This window comes from Callithrix jacchus, chromosome 5 (assembly GCF_049354715.1).
Source record: "Callithrix jacchus isolate 240 chromosome 5, calJac240_pri, whole genome shotgun sequence".
Classification (NCBI taxonomy): Eukaryota; Metazoa; Chordata; class Mammalia; order Primates; family Cebidae; genus Callithrix; species Callithrix jacchus.
Genome location: NC_133506.1, coordinates 97,892,593 through 97,899,344, shown reverse-complemented (window position 1 = coordinate 97,899,344; position 6,752 = coordinate 97,892,593). Strand labels below are relative to the sequence as shown.

Here is a 6,752-nt window from a genome sequence, read left to right as displayed (position 1 = left end):
ACTCCACTCCTGACCAATAATGTCAGCAAATCCTCCCTCGTCCCTTTGTCTCTTCCACAAGAAAAGCAAAAGAATATCACTATGGTGCACATACTGATATTTTACCACTTTCGTGTTACCATTTATACTGTGACCATTTGATTCACATGGCATCTTCCAGGTTGCTCCACTGTAAGTTTTCTATTTTTCTCTTTGTAATTAATAAATACCCTGTGGGACATACTTGGTGATTATGTAAATATCCTGTTTCTCAAATGTGGCAAAGAGTTTCACGAAGAGGCCACAAATTCACAATAGGGGCCCTCATTAGATTTCCTTAAATATGATATTATTTAAACCACCTCATGCCAAATAGCCTATACTTGAAGAAAACCAAGTTTCATTAACTGCTGCTTGTATCTTAGCATCAATAATATGAGGCAATGCAGCCTTCTTTAAAGAGTTCAAGCTTATAAATCACACAGATTGGGTTCAAAACCCAGTATGACCACTTACTACTTATATGATGTGAGAGGCAAGCTACTTAATGTCTCTAAGCCCTAGTTTCTTCCTCAGAAAAATAAGAACACTGTAATATCAACCTCGTAGAGCTGTTGTGAGTTCAATGAGCTCACACGATCTGAAAAGTATCCTGAACTGAATGTGGCACACAGCAGGCACTCAATAAATGGTAGCTATTAATAGACAATAATGGTGATATTATTTTGGTTAGTTTTGAACCCTGATGAAATTTTTTATAGATAGAGACTTTCTGCCATACTATACACTTATTCTATTGATCCAGCCTTAGGCCAGAGCTGATTTTAAAACAGAAAAGCAAATTCCTTGGTAAATTCTCTTTAGGAAATTAAACGGTAGGGTCTATGGACCCAGAGTTCATGCCAACTCTTCACTTCAATGTGGACTGTCCATTGGGAGGTTAATAAGTCCAGAGAGCCCTTTATTCCAAGACTGGAGTGCCACCGTGAGGTCAGCATTGGTCCTGGCACTATTTACTTCAATTCTGTCCTGATTAAAGGAATATTTGAGTAGTACACTTACATTGCATTGTAGCCTAAAGAGTACCTCTGTTGACTATTGGCGGCAAAAAAAAAGTACAAAAATGTAAGAATCTGGATTTCTTGAGTACGTGACTTGGATTTCTAAAGTATTAGACTATTGGTAAATCTTGAGAATTTGAAACTGAAAACTCAGCCCAGAGAAAGCAAGGTTTATGTCTCACTGTGGGAATGGCTTCTGGGTTTGTTATGCATACCAATCACCCTCTCCTCAACTTACTTTTTAAGTACAATTTCCATTTTATTTTTGTCCAGAGAATAGTCCATCTTCAGTCTTTAAGGACTCAGCTCCTTATATAGGTTTTGGTGGGGGTCGTTGGGCAGCACCTGCAGGTCTAAATCGGGGTGGGGGTGTTTGGTCCTTGCAGGCTTCACGAGACCAATTGCTGCCTACTTTGCTATGAATTGCACAACTCACACAGTAATGTGGCTTCACATACAGCTTGGGAAGCACATAGGCATCGAAGACGCACACTTCAGAAATATCCCTGACTGCTGTGGCCTCCACTATGTTTTGAACGACAAATTTCTTAATGGCTTTGTCCTTGGGCATGCATCAGGCACAGTTCATGCAGCAAATCGGCCGCACATGGCCACAGCCCTTTGTGGCATGACCGTTGTTCCTTCTTTCCTTTGTTGTCTTGGAGGCATGGACTGGAGAGAGGACAACTCACTTTTAAATTAAGATCCTAGCACTTTGAGAGGCCTAGGTGGGTGGATCACCTGAGGTAAGGAGTTCAAGACCAGCCTGGCCATCATGGTGAAACCCCATCTTTATAAAAAAAAAAAAAAAGGTTAAAAAAAAAGTTAAAGAAAAAAAAAAAGGATCCTGAAGTTGCAGATCAGAAGTGCCAAGCTCCCTTTGCAAAGAAATAATAATTCCTACTTCCAAATAACCATTAGGAGCTTCATTCAGGTGTCCCACAAAAATCTCAAACTCAATGTATTCAGAATTAAACTTACTATTAATATATAGTCCTCACGCAAACCTAGCCCTTCAGTATTCCCCCTTTCCGTGAAAAGGCTCACCCCTACTCAGTCACCTAAGTTTGAGACCTGGGAATTATTTTAGGTTTCTCCCTCTCCTGCTGTCCTCCCACATCCAATCACTTTACCTCCTTAATGTCCTTTAGATTTGCTCCTTTCTCCTTTCCCACAGTCACTGCCTTCTTCCTTCACTAACTACTAATTCAATATTGTCCTGGACTCCAAGACTCATCTCTCTTCCGTGTTGCTACTAAAGTGATGTTTTAAAATTAAAACTGCCAGGCACAGTGACTCATGCCTGTCATCCCAGCACTCTGGGAGGCCAAGGCAGGAGGACTGCTTGAGCCCAGGTGTTCAAGACCAGCCTAGGCAACATGGTGAAACCTCTACAGAAATCTAAAAATTCGCTGGGCATGGTGGCACATGCCGGTAGCCCCAGCTACTAGGGAGGCTGAGGTAGGAGGGTCACCTGAGCCTGGGGAGGGCAAGGCTGCACTGAGCTATGATTGTACCACTGCGTTCTAGCCTGGATAACATGATGATACCCTGTCTCTAAATAAATAAATATTAAATTAAAAACTGTGTATATAACTGGCTTAACATCCTTTAATGGCTCTCAGGGCCTACAAGATCAAGTTCAAAGTCAGTGTATAGAAAACGCCCTTCACAAGCTAGTACCTACCTGCCTGTCTAGCTCCATTTCTTGCTGCAACATCCACTTCCAGCTTTGTGGAGCCACTAGTAGTTCCCCAAACACAACAGGCTGTTTCATGCCTCTTTACATTTGTTGCTGCTCTTCTCTCTACTTAAATACTTTTACCTGTCTTGTCTAGCTGGTCAACATTTTATTTGTGAAGGCTATGCCAGCTTTATCTTCTCTACAAAGTCTTTTCTAACTTTCCACAAAGCCCACTCCACCCTGCCACCCTAGAGCAACTTACTCCCTCACTTCCTATAACTTATACTGCAGTGCCTAGAGAATTTCCTAGCTCTGTTTGAAAACAGTTCTCTGTCCCTAGCAAACTCGAAGCTACTTGAGACCAAGGACTGTGTCTAGTTCATTTTTGGATCCCTAAGCCTTAGTCCATTCCAGAAACACTGTAAAAACAACCACCAAGTTTATTGAACACTAAGTAAGGAGTGGAGGAGAAAAAGTTTTCAAAAACATGCTCTTAGGGCATAGAGTGATTGCTCTGTTCACAACAAGTTATCCCAGCTAGCTCCCACTGCAGTGTTATGCAGACTTTGTGTTCTCACTTGCTACAGCTGAGAAACCATGTGTGTCTACCAGTCAGACCATACTGGTTTTTAGAGGAATTCCAGTTATACAAAACCATGATTCAGTTTCCTCACCGCTTATGTTGACAATGCTTCTAAATGGTTTTGTTTTGTTTTTTCCCCAGGAGCAAATGGTCCTTTAATAAGTCAGCTGGACATTGTGAGGGTATGAAATGGTCTAAGTATGACAGTTCCTCTGTCTTCTTTCATCCAGTCAGCTAAAATTTATCACAAAGCACCAAGTAAAAGACATAAGGTCCATTCCAAAATTCATTAAGGTTGGCAGTTTCAGGGATCTTTGTCTATCTTATTTCACTTCATTAATTAGACTAGACTTACTGACTGCTTACTATGAAACAGACTCCATGGAAAGCAAAAAAAAAAAAAAGAAGAAGATAAATGAGATGCAGGAACAGCCCTCAAAAATCTCAGACTCTGTGGACATATATGGAAACATTATTTCAATGCAATAGGAAGAGTTAAAATAGAGGTACTTAACAAAGTGGCTCGAGAACTCAAAGAAAGATGGACTATGTCAAGGAGGGGACATTCAGGGTAAGTTTCACACAGGAGAGGACATGTCAACTGAGTTTTGAAGAATGTAAGGAGTTCTCCAGAACTCCTTATGGAAGAGAGGACATTCCAAGAAGAAAGAGAAATAAGTACAAAGGTTCTGAGTTGGAAGCAAAGCCAAAATGAGATGAGAAAACTAAAGCTTAGAGAGGATAAATAAACTACCCAAGGCCACACAGATGGTTAAGTGATAGGACTGAGTTGAACACAAGCTGAAGCTGTTTATGGGAGGGAGTCATATTTCCTGAGAATGCTGAAGCAGGATAAAACATTGAGAACCACTGCTTAGGGCCTGATATACAAGTTATAGTTCAGACTACATTTGGTAGACAATGGGGAATCATGAGAGGGTTTTTGTTTTTGTTTTTTTCGAGATGGAGTCTCGCTCTGTAGCCCAGGCTGGAATGCAGTAGTGCAATCTGGGCTCACTGCAACCTCTGCCTCCAGGGTCCCAGTTCAAACATTTCTCCTACCTCAGCCTCCCAAGTAGCTGGGATTACAGGCATGAGCCACCATGCCCAGCTAATTTTTGTATTTTTTAGTAGAGAAGAGATTTCACCATGTTGGCCAGTCTGGTCTTGAATTCCTGACCTCATGATCCTCCCACCTCAGCGTCCCAAAGTGCTGGGATTACAGATGTGAGCCACTGCACCCAGCCTCATAAGAGGTTTTTAAGCAGAGAAGCAATATGGTTACATTTGGGCTTCAGAAATATAATTCCAGCAGATGGATTCTTAACATTGACTATAATTAGAATCACTTGAGAAGCTTTCAAAAATTACAGCGTAGGCCAGTCGTATTTGGGAGGCTGGGGCAGGCGGAACCCGAGGTCAGGAGATGGAGACCATCCGAGCTAACATGGTGAGATCCCGTCTCTACTAAAAATACAAAAAATTAGCTGGTTGTGGTGGCCTGGGCATTTAGTCCCAGCTACTCGGGAGGCTGAGGCAGGAGAATCGCTTGAACTCGGGAGGCGGAGGTTGCAGTGAGCAGAGATCGCACCACTGCACTCCAGCCTGGGCAACAGAGCGAGACTCCATCTCAAAAAAAAAAAAATGCAGGCTAGGGAACCAGTATAGAGCAATTAAAACACAATTTCTGGGAATGGGACTCAGTTTTCTTTTGTTATTTGTTTTGAGGCAAGGTTCTTGCCCAAGCTGGAGTGTAGTGGTGTGATAATGGCTTACTGCAGCCTTGACCTTCCAGGCTAAATGATGCTCCCAGCTCTGCCTCCCTAGTAGCTGGGACTACAGGTGCACCACCACACTTGGCTAGTTCTTAAAAAATATTTTGTAGAGATGGAATCTCCCTATGTTGCCCAGGCTAGTATTAAATTCCTGGCCTGACATGATCCTCCTGCCTCAGCCTCCCAAAATGCTGGGATTATAGGTGTGAGCCACTGCACTTGGTCTCTTGTTTTTTAAGTTCTTCAGAAGATTCTAATGTATGGTGAGGGTCAAGAACTATTTCTCTAGGAGAAAGAACTGAAAGATGGAAAAAACTAATATTAAGAATCTACTGTGTCTGAGATTTTGTTCCAAACGCCTTATACAATAACTACAGTATCTATATACATATTAGGATTTTATACATATCTAGTATCCTGACCCATCTCAACCATTTTGAGCCCTGTGTGATTAAAAATTATGCTACTCCTAACCTCAAGGTAGATATTATAATCCTATAATCCCTAAAATTTTTTGTAATTTTACCAACAAGGAGACTGAGCCACAGACCAGTGAAATAACTCATTCAAGATTATCAAATTACTAAATGACACAATTGGACTCAAACATAAGCCTTTCTGGTGCCCCAAACCCACACTCCTTCCGCTATATACCACTGCCTATGAGCCTAACTTAACTTCAGAACAATTCCAAAGTAGCTTTCATGATCCTCATTTTACAAATAAAGAAATTAGTCCCAGAAAGATTAATGTGAGCAAATCACAAATCACAGCTGGGAGAATTTAAACTCAGCCCTATTTAACTCCAAATCCATGCTCACGAAGGTAAAGAATATAGTAAGTATTCAACATTCAATATAATTCCTCTTTCTTCTGAAAGGAAAGCAGCAAGTTGGGTTGTTAGCGTAACATAGAGTATTATTCCTAGTGGCTTCCTCTTCCTTCTTGAGTTTTAGGCAGCTAAACTTCTATTGAACTATCAATCCAAGTCACTTTTTTGTTGTTGGAGTTGGGAAGGCAGAATTCTGTCATAACCTTCCATGATGCCAACCTGGGAAAACTCTAACCCTGGCCAAATCCAGCACTACGTACTTCACACCCTTATTTAAGTAGCTGAATCATGCTAATTTGTCTCCTTTTAAATTAATTGCCCTGAACCTCAAATGGGCATTCATTGCCCAGAATTATTATTGCTTTTCTTCAGTAAGTTCATTTTCCCACTGTTAGAGAATATTATTTCCTGTCACTTCTCTCCCCAGCCCTCCAACATACCCTGATAAAATTCCATTCCACCCCCATTCCATAATCTCCCTTCTCTGTTGCATCAACAATTTATACCTTTCCACTGGGTCATCCGATACAGTTTACAAACATCTCCTAGCACTCGTATTTAAAAACATCAAAAACCAAAAGCAAAACCCTCCTTTGAATCCACATCTGGCTATAGCTACCACTCAACTTCTTTGCTACCCTGCTCAGCTAAATCTTGGAAGAGTTGGTTTCATCCATCTCCATTTCACCACCTTCACCAGTCATCTCTCTTCACCAATGTCCCTGAAATTGACATTATCAGGGGCCCGAGGGACCTCCACATTGCCAAATGCAGTGATCTTTTCTGTCTTCAGCCTCTCAACAGCCTTTGAAATAGCTGATCACTACCTTCTTGAAAC

At 41.4% G+C, this 6,752-nt stretch overlaps 1 pseudogene; it reads right to left on the bottom strand.

Moving 5' to 3' along the window:
* Window positions 1-1,221: 1,221 nt before the first annotated feature.
* Window positions 1,222-6,436, bottom strand: LOC108591574 (putative ribosomal protein eS26-like pseudogene; annotated as a pseudogene).
* Window positions 6,437-6,752: the final 316 nt, after the last annotated feature.